Source organism: Carica papaya, chromosome 8 (assembly GCF_054855325.1).
Source record: "Carica papaya isolate Zhongbai chromosome 8, ASM5485532v1, whole genome shotgun sequence".
Classification (NCBI taxonomy): domain Eukaryota; kingdom Viridiplantae; phylum Streptophyta; class Magnoliopsida; order Brassicales; family Caricaceae; genus Carica; species Carica papaya.
The window spans coordinates 19,985,048-20,006,784 of record NC_142316.1 but is presented as its reverse complement, the minus strand read 5'-3'; the positions used below and the strand labels follow the sequence as shown (position 1 = coordinate 20,006,784).

Genomic DNA, 21,737 nt, shown 5'->3' with positions numbered 1-21,737 from the left:
GTATGTATTTGCAGCGCAGAATGAAACATGAGCAATCATACCAGCACCAATGCAACGGATTCTATCAGAACTCCGCAAGTTAAGGGTGCTTGGGTGAGAGTAGCACCAGGATGGGTGACCTCCTGCGAAGTCCTTATATTTCACCCATTTTCTTAGGAAGTCCTCGTGTTCCACCCATTTTTTTGTAGATGATTTTTTCGACGATACGCGCGACTGGAACTATGGTCCTCAGGTTTATTCGCAAATGTGAGTCACGGCACCGTAGCATTTTACTTTATATTGAAACGAGCACGGGAGGTGCAGTGCGCACGCACAAGGAAACAAATGACGGGAGAGGGAAGAAAGGAGAAGGAGTTTATGTATTTGCAGAGCGGAATTAAACGGGTGCGATCATACCAGCACTAATGCACCGGATCCCGTCAGAACTCCGCAGTTAAGTGTGCTTTGGCGAGAGTAGTACTCAGATTGGTGAACTCTTGGGAAGTCCTCGTGTCGCACCAATTTTTTTTCAGACTGGTCTTTCGACGTTACGCGTGACTGGAACTAGGGTCCGCTGGTTTATACGCAAATGTGAGTCAAGAAGCAGGGGCATTTTAATCGATATTAGAACAAGAAGGAGAGGTGCAGTGTGAACGCACAAGGAAACAATTGATGGGAGGGGGAGGGAAGGAGAAAGAGTGTATGTATTTTCAGCAAGAAATGAAACAGGTGCGATCATACCAGCCCTAATGCAACGGATTCTATCAGAACTCCGTAGGTAAGGGTGCTTGGGCGAGAGTAGTACTAGCATGGGTTACCTCCTGCGAAGTCCTTATATTTCACCCATTTTCTTGTGAAGTCCTTGTGTTGTACCCATTTTTTTGCAGATGATTCTTTGGACGTTACGCGTGACTTGAATTATGATCCTCAGGTTTATTTGCAAATGTGAGTCACGGCGCCGTGGCATTTTACTTGATATTAGAACGAGAACGAGAGGTACAGTGCGCACGCACAAGGAAACAAATGACGGGAGGGGGAAGAAAGGGGAATGAGTTTATGTAATTATAGCGCAAAATTAAACGGGTGCGATCATACCAGCACTATTGCACCGGTTCCCATCAGAATTCCGCAGTTAAGTGTGCTTGGGCGAGAGTAGTACTCTGATGGGTGACCTCTTGGGAAGTCCTCGTGTTGCACTAATTTTTTTTTCAGACGGGTCGTTCGACGTTACGCGCGACTGGAACTAGGGTCCACTGGTTTATACGCAAATGTGAGTCAAGAAGCAGGGGCATTTTAATCGATATTAGAACGAGAAGGAGAGATGCAGAGTGCACGCACAAGGAAACAAATGACGGGAGGGGGGATGGAGGGAGAAAAAGTGTATGTATTTGAAGCGCAGAATGAAACATGAGCAATCATACCAGCACTAATGCAACGGATTCTATCAGAACTCCGCAAGTTAAGGGTGCTTGGGCGAGAGTAGCACTAGGATGGGTGACCTCTTGCGAAGACCTTATATTTCACGCATTTTCTTAGGAAGTCCTCGTGTTCCACCCATTTTTTTGCAGATGATTCTTTCGACGTTACGCGCGACTTGTATTATGGTCCTCAGGTTTATTCGCAAATGTGAGTCACGGCGCCGTAGCATTTTACTTGATATTAGAACGAGCACGGGAGGTGCAGTGCGCACGCACAAGGAAACAAATGGAGGGAGGGGGAAGAAAGGAGAATGAGTTTATGTATTTGCAGCGCGAAATTAAACAGGCGCGATCATAACAGCTCTAATGCACCAGATCCCATCAGAACTCCGCAGTTAAGTGTGCTTTGGCGAGATTAGTACTCGGATGGGTGACCTCCTAGGAAGTCCTCGTGTCGCACCAATTTTTTTTTAAACGGGTCGTTCGACGTTACGCGCTTCTGGAATTAGGGTCCGCTGGTTTATACGCAAATGTAAGTCAAGAAGCAGGGGCATTTTAATCGATATTAGAATGAGAATGAGAGGTGAAGTGTGAACGCACAAGGAAACAAATTACGGGAGGGGGAAGAAAGGAGAAGGAGTGTTTGTATTTGCAGCGCAAAATTAAACAGATGTGATCATACCAGCACTAAAGCTCCGGATCCCATCAAAACTCCGCAGTTAAGTGTGCTTGGGCGAGGGTAGTACTCGGATGGGTGACCACCTGGGAAGCCCTCGTGTTGCACCTATTTTTTTTCGGATGGGTTTTTCGACGTTACGCGCGAATGGAATTATAATCCGCTGGTTCATTTGCAAAGGTGAGTCACGGTGCCGGGGCATATTACTTGATATTAGAACGAGAAAGAGAGATGCAGATTGCACGCACAAGGAAACAAATGACGGGAGGGGGGATGGAAGGAGAAAGTGTGTATGTATTCGCAGTGCAGAATGAAACATGAGGGATCATACCAGCACTAATGCAACGGATTCTATCAGAACTCCGCAGTTAAGGGTGCTTGGGCGAGAAAAGTACTCGGATGGGTGACCTCCTGCGAAGTCATTATATTTCACCCATTTTCTTGGGAGGTCCTCGTGTTGCACCCATCCTTTTGCAGATGACTCTTTCGACGTTACGCGCCACTTGATTTATGGTCTGCAGGTTTATTCACAAATTTGAGTCACGGCGCCGTGGCATTTTACTTGATATTATAACGAGCATGGGAGGTGCAATGTGAACGCACAAGAAAACAAATGACGGGAGGGGGAAGAAAGGAGAAAGAGTTTATGTATTTGCAGCGCGGAATTAAAAGGGTGCGATCATACCAGCACTAATGCACCGGATCCCATCAGAACTCTGCAGTTAAGTGTGCTTGGGCGAGAGTAGTACTCGGGTGGGTGACCTCCTGGGAAGTCCTTGTGTCGCACAAATTTATTTTCAGACGGGTCGTTCGACGTTACGCGCGACTTGAACTAGGGTCCGCTGGTTTATACGCAAATGTGAATCAAGAAGCAGGGTCATTTTAATCGATATTAGAACGAGAAGGAGAGGTGCAGTGTGAACGCACAAGGAAACAATTGATGGGAGGGGGAGGGAAGGAGAAGGAGTGTATGTATTTTCAGCACGAAATGAAACAGGTGCGATCATACCAGCACTAATGCAACGGATTCTATCAGAACTCCGTAGGTAAGGGTGCTTGGGCGAGAGTAGTACTAGCATGGGTTACCTCCTGCGAAGTCCTTCTATTTCACCAATTTTCTTGCGAAGTCCTCGTGTTGCACCCATTTTCTTTTTTTCAGATGTGCCGTTCGACGTTACGCGCGACTTTAATTATAGTCCGCAGATTTATTCGCAAATGTGAGTCACGGCGCCGTGGCATTTTACTTGATATTTGAACGAGAACAAGAGGTGCAGTGCGCACGGACAAAAAAATAAATGACGAGAGGGGGAAGAAAGGGGAATGAGTTTATGCATTTGTAGCGCAAAATTAAACAGTTGCGATCATACCAGCACTAATGCACCGGATCCCATCAGAACTCCGCAGTGAAGTGTGCTTGGGCGAGATTAGTACTCGGATGGGTGACCTCCTGGGAAATCCTCGTGTCGCACCAATTTTTTTCAAACGGGTCGTTCGACGTTGCGCGCGTCTGGAACTAGGGTCCGCTGGTTTATACGCAAATGTGAGTCAAGAAGCAGGGGCATTTTAATCGATATTAGAACGAGAATGAGAGGTGAAGTGTGAACGCACAAAGAAACAAATGACGGGAGGGGGAAGAAAGGAGAAGGAGTGAATGTATTTGCAGCGCGAAATTAAACAGGTGCGATCATACCAGCACTAAAGCTCCGGATCCCATCAGAACTCCGCAGTTAAGTGTGCTTGGGTGAGAGTAGTACTTGGATGGGTGACCACTTTGGAAGCCCTCGTGTTGCACCTTTTTTTTTTCGGATGGGTTGTTCGACGTTACGCGCGAATGGAATTATAAACCGCTGGTTCATTTGCAAAGGTGAGTCACGGTGCCGGGGCATATTACTTGATATTAGAACGAGAAATAGAGATGCAGAGTGCACGCACAAGGAAACAAATGACGGGTGGGGGGATGGAAGGAGAAAGAGTGTATGTATCTGTAGTGCAGAATGAAACATGAGGGATCATACCAGCACTAATGCAACAGATTCTATCAGAACTCCGCAGTTAAGGGTGTTTGGGAGAGAAAAGTACTCAGATGCGTGACCTCCTGCGAAGTCCTTATATTTCACCCATCTTCTTGGGAGGTCCTCGTGTTGCACCCATCTTTCTGCAGATGATTCTTTCGACGTTACGCGTGACTTGATTTATGGTCCGCAGGTTTATTCGCAAATGTGAGTCACGGCGCCGTGGCATCTTACTTGATATTAGAACGAGTACGGGAGGTGCAATGCGCACACACAAGGAAACAAATGACGGGAGGAGGAAGAAAAGATTAGGAAAGTATGTATTTGAAGCGCAAAATTAAACAAGTGGCATCATACCTGCACAAATGCACTGGATCCCATCAGAACTCTGCAGTTAAGTGTGCTTGGGCGAGAGTAGTACTCGGATGGGTGACCTCTTGAGAAGTCCTCGTATCGCAACAATTTTTGTTCAGATAGATCGTTCGACATTACGCGCGACTGGAACTATGGTCCACTGGTTTATACGCAAATGTGAGTCAAGAATCAGGGGAATTTTAATCGATATTAGAACGAGAAGGAGAGGTGCAATGTGAACGCAAAAGGAAACAAATGATGGGAGGGCAGGAGGGAAGAAGGAGTGTATGTATTTTCAGCACGAAATTAAACAGGTGCGGTCACACCAGCACAAATGCAACGGATCCCATCAGAACTCCGCAGTTAAGTGTGCTTTGGCGAAAGTAGTACAATGATGGGTTACCTCCTGGGAAGTTCTCGTGTTGCACCCATTTTTTTTTTTCAGATGTGCCGTTCGACGTTACGCGCGTCTGGAACTAGGGTCCGCTGGTTTATACGCAAATGTGAGTCAAGAAGCAGGGGCATTTTAATTGATATTAGAACGAGAATGAGAGGTGAAGTGTGAACGCACAAGGAAACAAATGACGGGAGGGGGAAGAAAGGAGGAGGGTATGTAGCGCGAAATTAAAGAGGTGCGATCATACCAGCACTAAAGCCCCGGATCCCATCAGAACTCCGCAGTTAAGTGTGCTTGGGCGAGAGTAGTACTTGGATGGGTGACCACCTAGGAAGCCCTCGTGTTCCACCTATTTTTTTTCGGATGGGTTGTTCGACGTTACGCGCGAATGGAATTATAAACCGCTGGTTCATTTGCAAAGGTGAGTCACGGTGCCGGGGCATATTACTTGATATTAGAACGAGAAAGAGAGATGCAGAGTGCACGCACAAGGAAACAAATGACGGGAGAAGGGACGGACGGAGAAAGAGTGTATGTATTTGCAGTGCAGAATGAAACGTGAGGGATCATACCAGCACTAATGCAACAGATTCTATCAGAACTCAGCAGTTAAGGGTGCTTGGGCGAGAGTAGTACTCGGATGGTTGACCACTTCGGAAGTCCTCGTGTTGCACCCATTTTCTTGGGAGGTCCTCGTGTTGCACCCATCTTTTTGCAGATGATTCTTTCGACGTTACGCGCGACTTGATTTTTGGTCCACAGGTTTATTCGCACGTAACGTCGAACGGCACATCTGAAAAAAAGAAAATGGGTGCAACATGAGAACTTCCCAGGAGGTAACCCATCATTGTACTACTTTCGCCAAAGCACACTTAACTGCGGAGTTCTGATGGGATCCGGTGCATATGTGCTGGTGTGACCGCACCTGTTTAATTTCGTGCTGAAAATACATACACTCCTTGTTCCCTCCCCCCCCTCCAATCATTTGTTTCCTTATGCGTTCACACTGCATCTCTCATTCTCGTTTTAATATCGATTAAAATGCCCCTGATTCTTGACTCACATTTGCATATAAACCAACGGACCATAGTTCCAGTTGCGCGTAACGTCGAACGACCCATCTGAAAAAAAATTGTTGAGATACGAGGACTTCCCAAGAGCTCACCCATCCGAGTACTACTCTCGCCCAAGCACGCTTAACTGCAGAGTTCTGATGGGATCCAGTGCATTAGTGCTGGTATGATGCCACTTGTTTAATTTTGCGCTTCAAATACATACACTCCCTCTCTTTTCTTCCTCCTCCCGTCATTTGTTTCTTTGTGCGTACGCACTGCACCTCCCGTACTCGTTCTAATATCAAGTAAAATGCCATGGCGCCGTGACTCACATTTGCGAATAAACCTGCGGACCATAAATCAAATCGCGCGTAACGTCGAAAGAATCATCTGCAAAAAGATGGGTGCAACACGAGGACCTCCCAAGAAAATGGGTGAAATATAAGGACTTCGCAGGAGGTCACCCATCCGAGTACTTTTCTCGCCGAAGCACCCTTAACTGCGGAGTTCTGATAGAATCCGTTGCATTAGTGCTGGGATGATCCCTCATGTTTCATTGTGCACTGCAAATACATACACTCTTTCTCCTCCCATCCCCCCTCCCGTCATTTGTTTCCTTGTGCGTGCACTCTGCATCTCTCTTTCTCGTTCTAATATCAAGTAATATGCCCCGGCACCGTGACTCACCTTTGCAAATGAACCAGCGGTTTATAATTTCATTCGCGCGTAACGTCGAACAACCCATCCAAAAAAAAATAGGTGGAACACGAGGGCTTCCTAGGTGGTCACCCATCCAAGTACTACTCTCGCCCAAGCACACTTAACTGCGGAGTTCTGATGGGATCCGGGGCTTTAGTGCTGGTATGATCGCACCTCTTTAATTTCGCGCTACATACCCTCCTCCTTTCTTCCCCCTCCCGTCATTTGTTTCCTTGTGCGTTCACTCTTCACCTCTCATTCTCGTTCTAATATCGATTAAAATGCCCCTGCTTCTTGACTCACATTTGCGTATAAACCAGCGGACCCTAGTTCCAGACGCGCGTAACGTCGAACGACCAGTCTGAAAAAAAATTGGTGCGACACGAGGACTTCCCAGGAGGTCAACCATCCGAGTACTAATCTCCCCCAAGCACACTTAACTGCGGAGTTCTGATGGGATCCAGGGCTTTAGTGCTGGTATGATCGCACCTGTTTAGTTTCGCGCTGCAAATTCATACACTCCTTCTCTTTTCTTTCCCCTCCCGTCATTTGTTTCCTTGTGCGTGCGGGCTGCACCTCCCGTTCACGTTCTAATATCAAGTAAAATGCTACAGCGCCGTGACTCACATTTGCGAATAAACCTGAGGACCATAATTCAAGTCGCGCGTAACGTCGAAAGAATCATCTGCAAAAAAATGGGTGCAACAAAAGGACTTCACAAGAAAATGGGTGAAATATAAGGACTTCGCAGGAGGTAACCCACGCTATTACTACTCTCGCACAAGCACGCTTACCTACGGAGTTCTGATAGAATCCGATGCATTAGTGCTGGTATGATCGCACCTGTTTCATTCTGCGCTGCAAATACAAACAATTTTTATCCTTCCCTCCCCCTCCCATCAATTGTTTCCTTGTGCGTTCACACTGCACCTCTCCTTCTCGTTCTAATATCGATTAAAATGTCCCTTCTTCTTGACTCACATTTGCGTATAAACCAGCGGACCCTAGTTCCAGTCGCGCGTAACGTCGAACGACCCGTCTGAAAAAAAATTGGTGCGACACGAGGACTTCCCAAGAGGTCACCCATCCGAGTACTACTCTCGCCCAAGCACACTTAACTGCAGAGTTCTGACGGGATCCGGTGCATTAGTGCTGGTATGATCGCACCCGTTTAATTCTGCGCTGCAAATACATAAACTTCTTCTCCTTTCTTCCCCCTCCCGTCATTTGTTTCCTTGTGCGTGCGCATTGCACCTCCCGTGCTCGTTCTAATATCAAGTAAAATGCTACGGTGCCGTGACTCACATTTGCGAATAAACCTGAGGACCATAATTCAAGTCGCGCGTATCGTCGAAAGAATCATCTGCAAAAAAATGGGTGCAACACGAGGACTTCCTAAGAAAATGGGTGAAATATAAGGACTTCGCAGGTGGTCACCCATCCTAGTGCTACTCTCGCCCAAGCACCCTTAACATGCGAATTTCTGATAGAATCTGTTGCATTCGTGCTGGTATGATTGCTCATGTTTCATTATGCGCTGCAAATACATACACTTTTTCTCCCTCCATCCCCCCTCCCGTCATTTGTTTCATTGTGCGTGCACTCTGCATCTATCCTTCTCGTTCTAATATCGATTAAAATGCCCCTGCTTCTTGACTCACATTTGCGTATAAACCATTGGACCCTAGTTCTAGTCGCGCGTAACGTCGAACGACCCGTCTCAAAAAAAAATTAATACGACACGAGGACTTCCCAAGAGGTCACCCATCCAAGTACTACTCTCGCCCAAGCACACTTAACTGCGGAGTTCTAATGGGATCCGATGCATTAGTGCTGGTATGATAGCAACTGTTTAATTTCGCGCTGCAAATACATAAACTCCTTCACCTTTATTCCCCCTCTCGTCATTTGTTTCCTTGTGCGTGCGCACTGCACCTCTCGTTGTCATTCAAATATCATGTAAAATGCCACGGCGCCGTGACTCACATTTGCGAATAAATCTGCGGACCATAATTAAAGTCGCGCGTAACGTCGAACTGCACATCTGAAAAAAAGAAAATGGGTGCAACACGAGAACTTCCCAGGAGGTAACCCATCATTGTACTACTTTCGCCAAAGCACACTTAACTACGGAGTTTTGAGGGGATCCGGTGCATTAGTGCTGGTGTGACCGCACCTGCTTAATTTCGTGCTGAAAATACATACACTCCTTCTTCCCTCCCCCCTCCAATCATTTGTTTCCTTGTGCGTTCACACTGCACCTCTCCTTCTCGTTCTAATATCGATTAAAATGCCCCTTCTTCTTGACTCACATTTGCGTATAAACCAGCGGACCATAGTTCCAGTCGCGCGTAACGTCGAACGACCCATCTGAAAAAAAATTGTTGCGATACTAGGACTTCCCAAGAGCTCACCCATCCGAGTACTACTCTCGCCCAAGCACGCTTAACTGCAGAGTTCTGATGGGATCCAGTGCATTAGTGCTGGTATGATGCCACTTGTTTAATTTTTTGCTTCAAATACATACACTCCTTCTCTTTTCTTCCTCCTCCCGTCATTTGTTTCCTTGTGCGTGCGCACTGCACCTCCCGTACTCGTTCTAATATCAAGTAAAATGCCACGGCGCCGTGACTCACATTTGTGAATAAACCTGTAGACCATAAATCAAGTCGCGCGTAACGTCGAAAGAATCATCTGCAAAAAGATGGGTGCAAGACGAGGACCTCCCAAGAAAATGGGTGAAATATAAGGACTTCGCAGGAGGTCACCCATCCGAGTACTTTTCTCGCCCAAGCACCCTTAACTGCGGAGTTCTGATAGAATCCGTTGCATTAGTGCTGGTATGATCTCTCATGTTTCATTATGCACTGCAAATACATACACTATTTCTCCTCCCATCCCCCCTCCCGTCATTTGTTTCCTTGTGCGTGCACTCTACATCTCTCTTTCTCGTTCTAATATCAAGTAATATGCCCCAGAACCGTGACTCACCTTTGCAAATGAACTAGCAGTTTATAATTCCATTCGCGTGTAACGTCGAACAACCCATCCGAAGAAAAATAGGTGCAACACGAGGGCTTCCAAGGTGGTCACCCATCCGAGTACTACTGTCACCCAAGCACACTTAACTGCAGAGTTGTGCTTGGATCCGGGGCTTTAGTGCTGGTATGATCGCACCTCTTTAATTTCGCGCTGCAAATACATACACTCCTCCTTTTTTCCCCCTCCCGTCATTTGTTTCCTTGTGCGTTCACACTTCACCTCTCATTCTAGTTCTAATATCGATTAAAATGCCCCTGCTTCTTGACTCACATTTGCGTATAAACCAGCGGACCCTAGTTCCAGACGCGCGTAACGTCGAACGACCAGTCTGAAAAAAAATTGGTGCGACACGAGGACTTCCCAGGAGGTCAACCATCCGAGTACTAATCTCCCCCAAGCACACTTAACTGCGGAGTTCTGATGGGATCCGGGGCTTTAGTGCTGGTATGATCGCACCTGTTTAGTTTCGCGCTGCAAATACATACACTCCTTCTCTTTTCTTCCCCCTCCCGTCATTTGTTTCCTTGTTTGTGCGCGCAAAACCTCCCGTTCTCGTTCTAATATCAAGTAAAATGCTACAGCGCCATGACTCACATTTGCGAATAAACCTGAGGACCATAATTCAAGTCGCACGTAACGTCGAAAGAATCATCTGCAAAAAAATGGGTGCAACACGAGGACTTCCTAAGAAAATGGGTGAAATATAAGGACTTCGCAGGAGGTCACCCATCCTAGAGCTACTCTCGCCCAAGCACCCTTAACTTGCGGAGTTCTGATAGAATCCGTTGCATTGGTGCTGGTATGATTGCTCATGTTTCATTCTGCGCTGCAAATACATACATTTTTTCTCCCTCCATCCCCCCTGCCGTCATTTGTTTCCTTGTGCGTGCACTCTGCATCTCTCATTCTCGTTCTAATATCGATTAAAATGCCCCTGCTTTTTGACTCACATTTGCGTATAAACCAGTGGATCCTAGTTCTAGTCGCGCGTAACGTCGAACGACCCGTCTGAAAAAAAAAATTAATGCGAAACGAGGACTTCCCAGGAGGTCACCCATCCGAGTACTACTCTCACCCAAGCACACTTAACTGCGGAGTTCTGATGGGATCCGGTGCTTTAGCGCTGCAAATACATAAACTCCTTCTCCTTTCTTCCCCCTCCCGTCATTTGTTTCCTTGTGCGTGCGCACTGCACCTCTCATTGTCGTTCAAATATCATGTAAAATGCCACGGCGCCGTGACTCACATTTGCGAATAAATCTGCGGACCATAATTAAAGTCGCGCGTAACGTCGAACTGCACATCTGAAAAAAAGAAAATGGGTGCAACACGAGAACTTCCCAGGAGGTAACCCATCATTGTACTACTTTCGCCAAAGCACACTTAACTACGGAGTTTTGAGGGGATCCGGTGCATTAGTGCTGGTGTGACCGCACCTGCTTAATTTCGTGCTGAAAATACATACACTCCTTCTTCCCTCCCCCCTCCAATCATTTGTTTCCTTGTGCGTTCACACTGCACCTCTCCTTCTCGTTCTAATATCGATTAAAATGCCCCTTCTTCTTGACTCACATTTGCGTATAAACCAGCGGACCATAGTTCCAGTCGCGCGTAACGTCGAACGACCCATCTGAAAAAAAATTGTTGCGATACTAGGACTTCCCAAGAGCTCACCCATCCGAGTACTACTCTCGCCCAAGCACGCTTAACTGCAGAGTTCTGATGGGATCCAGTGCATTAGTGCTGGTATGATGCCACTTGTTTAATTTTTTGCTTCAAATACATACACTCCTTCTCTTTTCTTCCTCCTCCCGTCATTTGTTTCCTTGTGCGTGCGCACTGCACCTCCCGTACTCGTTCTAATATCAAGTAAAATGCCACGGCGCCGTGACTCACATTTGTGAATAAACCTGTAGACCATAAATCAAGTCGCGCGTAACGTCGAAAGAATCATCTGCAAAAAGATGGGTGCAAGACGAGGACCTCCCAAGAAAATGGGTGAAATATAAGGACTTCGCAGGAGGTCACCCATCCGAGTACTTTTCTCGCCCAAGCACCCTTAACTGCGGAGTTCTGATAGAATCCGTTGCATTAGTGCTGGTATGATCTCTCATGTTTCATTATGCACTGCAAATACATACACTATTTCTCCTCCCATCCCCCCTCCCGTCATTTGTTTCCTTGTGCGTGCACTCTACATCTCTCTTTCTCGTTCTAATATCAAGTAATATGCCCCAGAACCGTGACTCACCTTTGCAAATGAACTAGCAGTTTATAATTCCATTCGCGTGTAACGTCGAACAACCCATCCGAAGAAAAATAGGTGCAACACGAGGGCTTCCAAGGTGGTCACCCATCCGAGTACTACTGTCACCCAAGCACACTTAACTGCAGAGTTGTGCTTGGATCCGGGGCTTTAGTGCTGGTATGATCGCACCTCTTTAATTTCGCGCTGCAAATACATACACTCCTCCTTTTTTCCCCCTCCCGTCATTTGTTTCCTTGTGCGTTCACACTTCACCTCTCATTCTAGTTCTAATATCGATTAAAATGCCCCTGCTTCTTGACTCACATTTGCGTATAAACCAGCGGACCCTAGTTCCAGACGCGCGTAACGTCGAACGACCAGTCTGAAAAAAAATTGGTGCGACACGAGGACTTCCCAGGAGGTCAACCATCCGAGTACTAATCTCCCCCAAGCACACTTAACTGCGGAGTTCTGATGGGATCCGGGGCTTTAGTGCTGGTATGATCGCACCTGTTTAGTTTCGCGCTGCAAATACATACACTCCTTCTCTTTTCTTCCCCCTCCCGTCATTTGTTTCCTTGTTTGTGCGCGCAAAACCTCCCGTTCTCGTTCTAATATCAAGTAAAATGCTACAGCGCCATGACTCACATTTGCGAATAAACCTGAGGACCATAATTCAAGTCGCACGTAACGTCGAAAGAATCATCTGCAAAAAAATGGGTGCAACACGAGGACTTCCTAAGAAAATGGGTGAAATATAAGGACTTCGCAGGAGGTCACCCATCCTAGAGCTACTCTCGCCCAAGCACCCTTAACTTGCGGAGTTCTGATAGAATCCGTTGCATTGGTGCTGGTATGATTGCTCATGTTTCATTCTGCGCTGCAAATACATACACTTTTTCTCCCTCCATCCCCCCTGCCGTCATTTGTTTCCTTGTGCGTGCACTCTGCATCTCTCATTCTCGTTCTAATATCGATTAAAATGCCCCTGCTTTTTGACTCACATTTGCGTATAAACCAGTGGATCCTAGTTCTAGTCGCGCGTAACGTCGAACGACCCGTCTGAAAAAAAAAATTAATGCGAAACGAGGACTTCCCAGGAGGTCACCCATCCGAGTACTACTCTCACCCAAGCACACTTAACTGCGGAGTTCTGATGGGATCCGGTGCTTTAGCGCTGCAAATACATAAACTCCTTCTCCTTTCTTCCCCCTCCCGTCATTTGTTTCCTTGTGCGTGCGCACTGCACCTCTCATTGTCGTTCAAATATCATGTAAAATGCCACGGCGCCGTGACTCACATTTGCGAATAAATCTGCGGACCATAATTAAAGTCGCGCGTAACGTCGAACGGCACATCTGAAAAAAAGAAAATTGGTGCAACACGAGAACTTCCCAGGAGGTAACCCATCATTGTACTACTTTCGCCAAAGCACACTTAACTGCGGAGTTCTGATGGGATCCGGTGCATTTGTGCTGGTGTGACCGCACCTGTTTAATTTCGTGCAGAAAATACATACACTCCTTCCCTCCCCCCTCCCATGATTTGTTTCCTTGTGCGTTCACACTGCACCTCTCATTCTCGTTCTAATATCGATTAAAATGCCTCTGATTCTTGACTCACATTTGCGTATAAACCAGCGGAGCATAGTTCCAATCGCGCGTAACGTCGAACCACCCATCTGGAAAAAAATTGTTGCGATACGAGGACTTCCCAAAAGGTCACCCATCCGAGTATTACTCTCGCCCAAGCACGCTTAACTGCAAAGTTCTGAAGGGATCCAATGCATTAGTGCTGGTATGATGCCACTTTTTTTAATTTTGCGCTTCAAATACATACACTCCTTCTTTTTTCTTCCTCCTCCCGTCATTTGTTTCCTTGTGCGTTCGCTCTGCACCTCCCGTACTCGTTCTAATATCAAGTAAAATGCCACGGCGCCGTGACTCACATTTGCGAATAAACCTGCGGATCATAAATCAAGTCGCGCGTAACGTCGAAAGAATCATCTGCAAAAAGATGAGTGCAACACGACGACCTCCCAAGAAAATGGGTGAAATATAAGGACTTCGCAGGAGGTCACCCATCCGAGTACTTTTCTCGCCCAAGCACCCTTAACTGCGGAGTTCTGATAGAATTCGTTGCATTAGTGCTGGTATGATCCCTCATGTTTCATTCTGCACTGCAAATACATACACTCTTTCTCCTCCCATCCCCCCTCCCGTCATTTGTTTCCTTGTGCGTGCACTCTGCATCTCTCTTTCGCGTTCTAATATCAAGTAATATTCCCCGGCACCATGACTCACCTTTGCAAATGAACCAGCGGTTTATAATTGCATTCGCGCGTAACGTCGAACAACCCATCCGAAAAAAAATTGGTGCAACACGAGGGCTTCCCAAGTGGTCACCCATCCGAGTACTACCCTCGCCCAAGCACACTTAATTGCGGAGTTCTGATGGGATCCGGAGCTTTAATGCTGGTATGATCGCACCTGTTTAATTTCGCGCTGCAAATACATACACTCCTTCTCCTTTCTTCCCCCTCCCGTCATTTGTTTCCTTGTGCGTTCACACTTCACCTCTCATTCTCGTTCTAATATCAATTAAAATGCCCCTGCTTGTTGACTCACATTTGCGTATAAACCAGCGAACCCTAGTTCCAGACGCGCGTAACGTCGAACGACCCGTCTGAAAAAAAATTGGTGCGACACGAGAACTTCATAAGAAAATTGGTGAAATATAAGGACTTCGCAGGAGGTAACCCATGCTAGTACTTCTCTCGCCCAAGCACCCTTACCTATAGAGTTCTGATAGAATCCGTTGCATTAGTGCTGGTATGATCGCACCTGTTTCATTTCGTGCTGAAAATACATACACTCATTCTCCTTCCCTCCCCCTCCCATCAATTGTTTCCTTGTGCGTTCACACTGCACCTCTCCTTCTCGTTCTAATATCGATTAAAATGCCCCTGCTTTTTGACTCACATTTGCATATAAACCAGCAGACTCTAGTTCCAGTCGCGCGTAACGTCGAATAACCCGTCTGAAAAAAAATTGGTGCGACACGAGGACTTCCTAGGAGGTCACCCATCCGAGTTCTACTCTCGCCCAAGCATACTTAACTGCGGAGTTCTGATGGGATCCGGTGCATTAGTGCTGGTATGATCGCATAAGTTTAATTCCGTGCTTCAAATACATAAACTCCTTCTCCTTTCTTCCCCCTCCCGTCAATTGTTTCCTTGTGCGTGCGCACTGCACCTCCCGTGCTCGTTCTAATATCAAGTAAAATGCTACGGTGCCGTGACTCACATTTGCGAATAAACCTGAGGACCATAATTCAAGTCGCGCGTATCGTCGAAAGAATCATCAGCAAAAAAATGGGTGTAACACGAGGACTTCCTAAGAAAATGGGTGAAATATAAGGACTTCGCAGGAGGTCACCCATCCTAGTACTACTCTCACCCAAGCACCCTTAACTTGTGGAGTTCTGATAGAATCCGTTGCATTGGTGCTGGTATGATTGCTCATGTTTCATTCTGCGCTGCAAATACATACACTTTTTCTCCCTCCATCCCCCCTCCCGTCATTTGTTTCTTTGTGCGTTCACACTGCACCTCTCGTTCTCGTTCAAATATCAAGTAAAATGCCACGTCGCCGTGACTCGCATTTGCGAATAAATCTGCGGACCATAATTAAAGTCGCGCGTAACGTCGAACGGCACATCTGAAGAAATGAAAATGGGTGCAACACGAGAACATCCCAGGAGGTAACCCATCATTGTACTACTTTCGCCAAAGCACACTTAACTGCGGAGTTCTGATGGGATCCAGTGCATTAGTGCTGGTATGATGCCACTTGTTTAATTTTGCGCTTCAAATACATACACTCCTTCTCTTTTCTTCCTCCTCCCGTCATTTGTTTCCTTGTGCGTGCGCACTGCACCTTCCGTACTCGTTCTAATATCAAGTAAAATGCCACGGCGCCGTGACTCACATTTGCGAAAAAACCTGCGGACCATAAATCAAGTCGCGCGTAACGTCGAAAGAATCATCTGCAAAAAGATGGGTGCAACACGACGACTTCCCAAGAAAATGTGTGAAATATAAGGACTTCGCAGGAGGTCACCCATCCGAGTACTTTTCTCGCCCAAGCACCCTTAACTTCGGAGTTCTGATAGAATCCGTTGCATTAGTGCTGGTATGATCCCTCATGTTTCATTATGCACTGCAAATACATACACTTTTTCTCCTCCCATCCCCCCTCCCGTCATTTGTTTCCTTGTGCGTGCACTCTACATCTCTCTTTCTCGTTCTAATATCAAGTAATATGCCCCGGCACCGTGACTCACCTTTGCAAATGAACCAGCGGTTTATAATTCCATTCGCGCGTAACGTCGAACAACCCATTCGAAAAAAATAGGTGCAACACGGGGGCTTCCTCAGTGGTCACACATTCGAGTACTACTCTCGCCCAAGCACACTTAACTGCGGAGTTCTGATGGGATCCGGGGCTTTAGTGCTGGTATGATCGTACCTGTTTAATTTCGCACTGCAAATACACACACTCCTCTCATTTCTTCCCCCTCCCGTCAATTGTTTCCTTGTGCATTCACACTGCACCTCTCATTCTCGTTCTAATATCGATTAAAATGCCCCTGCTTCTTGACTCACATTTGGGTATAAACCAGCGGACCCTAGTTCCAGTCGCGCGTAACGTCGAACAACCCGTCTGAAAAAAAATTGTTGCGACACGAGGACTTCCTAAGAAAATGGGTGAAATATAAGGACTTCGCAGGAGGTAACCCATGCAATTACTACTCTCGCCCAAGCACCCTTAACTTGCGGATTTCTGATAGAATCCGTTGCATTCGTGCTGGTATGATTGCTCATGTTTCATTTTGCGATGCAAATACATACACTTTTTCTCCCTCCATCCCCCCTCCCGTCATTTGTTTGCTTGTGCGTGCACTCTGCATCTCTCATTCTCATTCTAATATCGATTAAAATGCCCCTACTTCTTGACTCACATTTGCGTATAAACCAGTGGACCCTAGTTCTAGTCGCGCGTAACGTCGAACGACCCGTCTGAAAAAAAAATTAATGCGACACGAGGACTTCCCAGGAGGTCACCCATCCGAGTACTACTCTTGCCCAAGCACACTTAGCTGTGGAGTTCTGATGGGATCCGGTATATTAGTGCTGGTATGATCGCACCTGTTTAATTTTGCGCTTCAAATATATAAACTCCTTCTCCTTTCTTCCCCCTCCCGTCATTTGTTTCCATGTGCGTGCGCACTGCATCTTCCGTTCTCGTTCTAATATCAAGTAAAATGCTACAGCACCGTGACTCACATTTGCGAATAAACCTGAGGACCATAATTCAAGTCGCGCATAACATCGAAAGAATCATCTGCAAAAAAATGGGTGCAACACGAAGACTTCACAAGAAAATGGGTGAAATATAAGGACTTCGCAGGAGGTAACCCATGCTAATACTACTCTCGCCCAAGCACCCTTACCTACGGAGTTCTGATAGAATCCGTTGCATTAGTGCTGGTATGATCGCACCTGTTGTATTTCGTGCTGAAAATAAAAACACTCCTTCTCCTTCCCTCCCCCTCCCATCAATTGTTTCCTTGTGCATTCACACTGCCCCTCTCTTTCTCGTTCTAATATCGATTAAAATGCCTCTATTTCTTGACTCACATTTGTGTATAAACCAGCGGATCCCAGTTCCAGTGGCGCATAACGTCGAACGACCCGTCTGAAAAAAAATTAGTGCGACACGAGGACTTCCCAGGAGGTCACCCATCCGAGTACTACTCTCGCCCAAGCACACTTAATTGCGGAGTTCTGATGGGATCCGGTGCATTAGCGCTGGTATGATCCCATCAGTTTAATTCCGCGCTGCAAATACATAAACTCCTTCTCCTTTCTTCCCCCTCCCGTCATTTGTTTCCTTGTGCGTGCGCACTGCACCTCCCGTACTCGTTCTAATATCAAGTAAAATGCTACAGTGCTGTGACTCACATTTGCGAATAAACCTGATGACCATAATTCAAGTCGCGCGTATTGTCGAAAGAACTATCTGCAAAAAAATGGGTGCAACACGAGGACTTCCTAAGAAAATGGGTGAAATATAAGGACTTCGCAGGAGGTCACCCATCCTAGTACTACTCTCGCCTAAGCACACTTAACTGCAGAGTTCTGATAAGATCCAGTGCATTAGTGCTGGTATGATGCCACTTGTTTAATTTTGCGCTTCAAATACATACACTCCTTCTCTTTTCTTCCTCCTCCCGTAATTTGTTTCCTTGTGCGTGCGCACTGCACCTCCCGTACTAGTTCTAATATCAAGTAAAATGCCACAGCGCCGTGACTCACATTTGCGAATAAAACTGCGGACCATAAATCAAGTCGCGCGTAACGTCGAAAGAATCATCTGCAAAAAGATGGGTGCAACACGACGACCTCCCAAGAAAATGGGTGAAATATAAGGACTTCGCAGGAGGTCACCCATCCGAGTACTTTTCTTGCCCAAGCACCCTTAACTGCGGAGTTCTGATAGAATCCGTTGCATTAGTGCTGGTATGATCCCTCATGTTTCATTCTGCACTGCAAATACATACACTCTTTCTCCTCCCATCCCCCCTCCCGTCATTTGTTTGCTTGTGCGTGCACTCTGCATCTCTTTTTCTCGTTCTAATATCAAGTAATATTCCCCGGCACCATGACTCACCTTTGCATATGAACCAGCGGTTTATAATTCCATTCGCGCGTAACGTCGAACAACCCATCCGAAAAAAAATAGGTGCAACAAGAGGGCTTCCCAAGTGGTCACCCATTCGAGTACCACCCTCGCCCAAGCACACTTAGCTGCGGAGTTCTGATGGGATCCGGAGCTTTAGTGCTGGTATGATCGCACCTGTTTAATTTCGCGCTGCAAATACATACACTCCTTTTCCTTTCTTCCCCCTCCCGTCATTTGTTTCCTTGTGCGTTCACACTTCACCTCTCATTCTCGTTCTAATATCGATTAAAATGCCCCTGCTTCTTGACTCACATTTGCGTATAAACCAGCGGACCCTAGTTCCATACGCACGTAACGTCGAACAACCCGTTTGAAAAAAAATTGGTGCGACACGAGGACTTCACAAAAAAATGGGTGAAATATAAGGACTTCGCAGGAGGTAACCCATGCTAGTACTACTCTCGCCCAAGCACCCTTACCTACGGAGTTCTGATAGAATCCAATGCATTAGTGCTGGTATGATCGCACCTGTTTCATTTCGTGCTGAAAATACATACACTCCTTCTCCTTCCCTCCCCCTCCCATCAATTGTTTCCTTGTGCATTCACACTGCACCTCTCCTTCTCGTTCTAATATCGATTAAAATGCCCCTGCTTCTTGACTCACATTTGCGTATAAACAAGCGAACCCTAGTTCCAGTTGCGCGTAACGTCAAACGACCCGTCTGAAAAAAAATTGGTGCGACACAAGGACTTCCCAGGAGGTCACCCATCCGAGTACCACTCTCGCCCAAGCGCACTTAACTGCGGAGTTCTGATGGGATCCGGTGCATTAGTGCTGGTATGATCGCACCCGTTTAATTCTGCGCTGCAAATACATAAACTCCTTCTCCTTTCTTCCCCCTCCCGTCATTTGTTTCCTTGTGCGTGCGCACTGCACCTCCCGTGCTCGTTCTAACATCAAGTAAAATGCTAAGGTGTCGTGACTCACATTTGCGAATAAACCTGAGGACCATAATTCAAGTCGCGCGTATCGTCGAAAGAATATCTGCAAAAAAATGGGTGCAACACGAGGACTTCCTAAGAAAATGGGTGAAATATAAGGACTTCGCAGGAGGTCACCCATCCTAGTGCTACTCTCGCCCAAGCACCATTAACTTGCGGAGTTCTGATAGAATCCGTTACATTGGTGCTGGTATGATTGGTCATGTTTCATTCTGCGTTGCAAATACATACACTTTTTCTCCCTCCATCCCCCCTCCCGTCATTTGTTTCCTTGTGCGTGCACTCTGCATCTCTCCTTCTCGTTCTAATATCGATTAAAATGCCCCTGTTTCCTTGTGCGTGGTATGATTGCACCTGTTTAGTTTCAAGCTGCAAATACATACACTCCTTCTCTTTTCTTCCCCCTCCCGTCATTTGTTTCCTTTTTTGTGCGCGCTAAACCTCCCGTTCTCGTTCTATTATCAAGTAAAATGCTACAGCGCCGTGACTCACGTTTACGAATAAACCTGAGGACCATAATTCAAGTCGCGCGTAACGTCGAAAGAATCATCTGCAAAAAAATGGGTGCAACACGAGGACTTCACAAGAAAATGGGTGAAATATAAGGACTTTGCAGGAGGTAACCCATGCTATTACTACTCTCGCCCAAGCACCCTTACCTACGGAGTTCTGATAGAATCCGTTGCATTAGTGCTGGTATTATCGCACCTGTTTCATTCTGCGCTGCAAATACATACACTTTTTCTCCTTCCCTCCCCCTCCCATCAATTGTTTCCTTGTGCGTTCACACTACACCTCTCCTTCTCGTTCTAATATCGATTAAAATGCCCCTGCTTCTTGACTCAGATTTGTGTATAAACCAGCGGACCCTAGTTCCAGTCGTGCGTAACGTCGAACGACCCGTCTGAAAAAAAATTGGTGCGACACAAGGACTTCCCAAGAGGTCACCCATCCGAGTACTACTCTCGCCCAAGCACACTTAACTGCGGAGTTCTGATGGGATCCGGTGCATTAGTGCCGGTATGATCGCACCCGTTTAATTCCGCGCTGCAAATACATAAACTCCTTCTCCTTTCTTCCCCCTCCCGTCATTTGTTTCCTTGTGCGTGCACTCTGCATCTCTCTTTCTCATTCTAATATCAAGTAATATGCCCCGGCACCGTGACTCACCTTTGCAAATGAACCAGCGATTTATAATTCCATTCGCGCGTAACGTCGAACAACCCATCCGAAAAAAAATTGGTGCAACATGAGGGCTTCCCAGGTCGTCACCCATCCGAGTACTACTCTCGCCCAAGCACACTTAACTGCGGAGTTCTGATGGGATCCGGGGCTTTAGTGCTACTATGATTGCACCTCTTTAATTTCGCGCTGCAAATACATACACTCCTCCTTTCTTCCCCCTCCCGTCATTTGTTTCCTTGTGCGTTCACACTGCACCTCTCATTCTCGTTCTAATATCGATTAAAATGCCCCTGATTCTTGACTCACATTTGCGTATAAACCAGCGGACCATAGTTCCAGTCGCGCGTAACATCGAACGACCCATCTGAAAAAAAATTGTTGCGATACGAGGACTTCCCAAGAGGTCATCCATCCGAGTACTACTCTCGCCCAAGCACGCTTAACTGCATAGTTCTGAAGGGATCCAGTGCATTAGTGCTGGTATGATGCCACTTGTTTAATTTTGCGCTTCAAATACATACACTCCTTCTCTTTTCTTCCTCCTCCCGTCATTTGTTTCCTTGTGCGTGCGCACTGCACCTCCCGTACTCGTTCTAATATCAAGTAAAATGCCACTGCGCCGTGACTCACATTTGCCAATAAACCTGCGGACCATAAATCAAGTCGTGCGTAACGTCGAAAGAATCATCTGCAAAAAGATGGGTGCAACACGAGGACCTCCCAAGAAAATGGGTGAAATATAAGGACTTCGCAGGATGTCACCCATCCGAGTACTTTTCTCACCCAAGCACCCTTAACTGCGGAGTTCTAATAGAATCCGTTGCATTAGTGCTGGTATGATCCCTCATGTTTCATTCTGCACTGTAAATACATACACTCTTTCTCCTCCCATCCCCCCTCCCTTCATTTGTTTCCTTGTGCG

At 46.6% G+C, this 21,737-nt stretch overlaps 5 non-coding genes and 33 pseudogenes across 5 annotated transcripts; 10 read left to right on the top strand and 28 right to left on the bottom strand.

The window, feature by feature from the left end:
• Window positions 1-382: 382 nt before the first annotated feature.
• Window positions 383-501, top strand: LOC148250499 (5S ribosomal RNA; annotated as a pseudogene).
• Window positions 502-1,060: 559 nt separating this feature from the next.
• LOC148250498 (5S ribosomal RNA) lies at window positions 1,061-1,179 on the top strand (annotated as a pseudogene).
• A 562-nt stretch (window positions 1,180-1,741) lies between these two features.
• Window positions 1,742-1,860, top strand: LOC148250497 (5S ribosomal RNA; annotated as a pseudogene).
• Window positions 1,861-2,065: 205 nt separating this feature from the next.
• LOC148250496 (5S ribosomal RNA) lies at window positions 2,066-2,184 on the top strand (annotated as a pseudogene).
• A 560-nt stretch (window positions 2,185-2,744) lies between these two features.
• On the top strand, window positions 2,745-2,863 carry LOC148250495 (5S ribosomal RNA; annotated as a pseudogene).
• A 563-nt stretch (window positions 2,864-3,426) lies between these two features.
• Window positions 3,427-3,545, top strand: LOC148250494 (5S ribosomal RNA). The gene has a single exon (XR_015814842.1). It is a non-coding gene; the product is annotated as a 5S ribosomal RNA (ribosomal RNA).
• Window positions 3,546-3,749: 204 nt separating this feature from the next.
• Window positions 3,750-3,868, top strand: LOC148250493 (5S ribosomal RNA). The gene has a single exon (XR_015814681.1). It is a non-coding gene; the product is annotated as a 5S ribosomal RNA (ribosomal RNA).
• A 561-nt stretch (window positions 3,869-4,429) lies between these two features.
• LOC148250492 (5S ribosomal RNA) lies at window positions 4,430-4,547 on the top strand (annotated as a pseudogene).
• A 204-nt stretch (window positions 4,548-4,751) lies between these two features.
• Window positions 4,752-4,870, top strand: LOC148250491 (5S ribosomal RNA; annotated as a pseudogene).
• A 199-nt stretch (window positions 4,871-5,069) lies between these two features.
• LOC148250490 (5S ribosomal RNA) lies at window positions 5,070-5,188 on the top strand (annotated as a pseudogene).
• A 456-nt stretch (window positions 5,189-5,644) lies between these two features.
• On the bottom strand, window positions 5,645-5,763 carry LOC148250489 (5S ribosomal RNA; annotated as a pseudogene).
• Window positions 5,764-5,968: 205 nt separating this feature from the next.
• LOC148250488 (5S ribosomal RNA) lies at window positions 5,969-6,087 on the bottom strand (annotated as a pseudogene).
• Window positions 6,088-6,647: 560 nt separating this feature from the next.
• LOC148250487 (5S ribosomal RNA) lies at window positions 6,648-6,766 on the bottom strand (annotated as a pseudogene).
• A 196-nt stretch (window positions 6,767-6,962) lies between these two features.
• On the bottom strand, window positions 6,963-7,081 carry LOC148250486 (5S ribosomal RNA; annotated as a pseudogene).
• Window positions 7,082-7,640: 559 nt separating this feature from the next.
• On the bottom strand, window positions 7,641-7,759 carry LOC148250485 (5S ribosomal RNA). Its single transcript, XR_015814572.1, has one exon. It is a non-coding gene; the product is annotated as a 5S ribosomal RNA (ribosomal RNA).
• Window positions 7,760-8,321: 562 nt separating this feature from the next.
• On the bottom strand, window positions 8,322-8,440 carry LOC148250484 (5S ribosomal RNA; annotated as a pseudogene).
• A 209-nt stretch (window positions 8,441-8,649) lies between these two features.
• LOC148250483 (5S ribosomal RNA) lies at window positions 8,650-8,768 on the bottom strand (annotated as a pseudogene).
• A 203-nt stretch (window positions 8,769-8,971) lies between these two features.
• LOC148250482 (5S ribosomal RNA) lies at window positions 8,972-9,089 on the bottom strand (annotated as a pseudogene).
• Window positions 9,090-9,325: 236 nt separating this feature from the next.
• Window positions 9,326-9,444, bottom strand: LOC148250481 (5S ribosomal RNA; annotated as a pseudogene).
• A 527-nt stretch (window positions 9,445-9,971) lies between these two features.
• Window positions 9,972-10,090, bottom strand: LOC148250480 (5S ribosomal RNA; annotated as a pseudogene).
• A 563-nt stretch (window positions 10,091-10,653) lies between these two features.
• On the bottom strand, window positions 10,654-10,769 carry LOC148250479 (5S ribosomal RNA; annotated as a pseudogene).
• Window positions 10,770-10,951: 182 nt separating this feature from the next.
• Window positions 10,952-11,070, bottom strand: LOC148250478 (5S ribosomal RNA; annotated as a pseudogene).
• A 203-nt stretch (window positions 11,071-11,273) lies between these two features.
• Window positions 11,274-11,391, bottom strand: LOC148250477 (5S ribosomal RNA; annotated as a pseudogene).
• A 236-nt stretch (window positions 11,392-11,627) lies between these two features.
• On the bottom strand, window positions 11,628-11,746 carry LOC148250476 (5S ribosomal RNA; annotated as a pseudogene).
• A 527-nt stretch (window positions 11,747-12,273) lies between these two features.
• Window positions 12,274-12,392, bottom strand: LOC148250475 (5S ribosomal RNA; annotated as a pseudogene).
• A 563-nt stretch (window positions 12,393-12,955) lies between these two features.
• LOC148250474 (5S ribosomal RNA) lies at window positions 12,956-13,071 on the bottom strand (annotated as a pseudogene).
• Window positions 13,072-13,253: 182 nt separating this feature from the next.
• On the bottom strand, window positions 13,254-13,372 carry LOC148250473 (5S ribosomal RNA; annotated as a pseudogene).
• An 880-nt stretch (window positions 13,373-14,252) lies between these two features.
• LOC148250472 (5S ribosomal RNA) lies at window positions 14,253-14,371 on the bottom strand. Its single transcript, XR_015815304.1, has one exon. It is a non-coding gene; the product is annotated as a 5S ribosomal RNA (ribosomal RNA).
• Window positions 14,372-14,930: 559 nt separating this feature from the next.
• Window positions 14,931-15,049, bottom strand: LOC148250471 (5S ribosomal RNA; annotated as a pseudogene).
• Window positions 15,050-15,968: 919 nt separating this feature from the next.
• Window positions 15,969-16,087, bottom strand: LOC148250470 (5S ribosomal RNA; annotated as a pseudogene).
• A 205-nt stretch (window positions 16,088-16,292) lies between these two features.
• LOC148250469 (5S ribosomal RNA) lies at window positions 16,293-16,411 on the bottom strand (annotated as a pseudogene).
• A 561-nt stretch (window positions 16,412-16,972) lies between these two features.
• LOC148250468 (5S ribosomal RNA) lies at window positions 16,973-17,091 on the bottom strand (annotated as a pseudogene).
• Window positions 17,092-17,650: 559 nt separating this feature from the next.
• On the bottom strand, window positions 17,651-17,769 carry LOC148250467 (5S ribosomal RNA; annotated as a pseudogene).
• Window positions 17,770-18,683: 914 nt separating this feature from the next.
• On the bottom strand, window positions 18,684-18,802 carry LOC148250466 (5S ribosomal RNA; annotated as a pseudogene).
• A 559-nt stretch (window positions 18,803-19,361) lies between these two features.
• Window positions 19,362-19,480, bottom strand: LOC148250465 (5S ribosomal RNA; annotated as a pseudogene).
• A 1,065-nt stretch (window positions 19,481-20,545) lies between these two features.
• LOC148250464 (5S ribosomal RNA) lies at window positions 20,546-20,664 on the bottom strand. Its single transcript, XR_015815895.1, has one exon. It is a non-coding gene; the product is annotated as a 5S ribosomal RNA (ribosomal RNA).
• A 205-nt stretch (window positions 20,665-20,869) lies between these two features.
• On the bottom strand, window positions 20,870-20,988 carry LOC148250463 (5S ribosomal RNA; annotated as a pseudogene).
• Window positions 20,989-21,190: 202 nt separating this feature from the next.
• Window positions 21,191-21,308, bottom strand: LOC148250462 (5S ribosomal RNA; annotated as a pseudogene).
• Between the last annotated feature and the right edge of the window lie 429 nt (window positions 21,309-21,737).